We start from the raw sequence: 677 nt of genomic DNA, 5'->3' as shown, positions 1-677 counted from the left end.
AAAGAAAAAAAAAACATTATTCCCATATAACTGCTTGGTACATTTTAATATATACAGTATATATAAACTTAGTTTTCTAATTTCTAATTTTATATTGTTCCCAAAACACAGAACTTGGTAAATAACACATCACTTAATTAGCCCAGGAGTTCAATTAAAAACAGAAGCTGGTTGGAACAAAAACCTGCAGCCACAGGGGGTCCCCAGGACCAAGTTTGGGAAACACTGGTGTAGAAGGACAAACAAATCGCAATTGCCTTTACCTCACTTCTAGAACTTAGACTTATCTTGTTCAGCTGAAAGAATCCCATTCCACCACATTTAAGTCAGTGGGTAACCGATGTCCTATATTATTTGAAATTGGAAAAAATCTAATTCTCACTTAGAGGATCTGTTCAAAACTTTTTAAAAATATGGCAGGATTTAATCAATAACATTTTAGAATAGACTTCTATATCAGGGTAAAGAATACTCTTCCATCAACGCTTTTTTTAAAGATTTGCTTTGTTGGATGTTTCTCCTCTGTTTCTTTTTGGTGGGGTTTGACTTTTGGATTATTAATGAAATAATGAGGGAACTGCTCCCACCTGGCTATGAAACAACTTGTCAGTCAATTGTCCAAATACTTTTGAGCCCCTGAAAATGGGGGGACTATGCACAAAAATGGCTGTTGTTCC

The sequence above is a fragment of the Polypterus senegalus genome, chromosome 13 (assembly GCF_016835505.1).
Source record: "Polypterus senegalus isolate Bchr_013 chromosome 13, ASM1683550v1, whole genome shotgun sequence".
Lineage (NCBI taxonomy): Eukaryota > Metazoa > Chordata > Cladistia > Polypteriformes > Polypteridae > Polypterus > Polypterus senegalus.
This window is presented reverse-complemented; position numbering follows the sequence as displayed.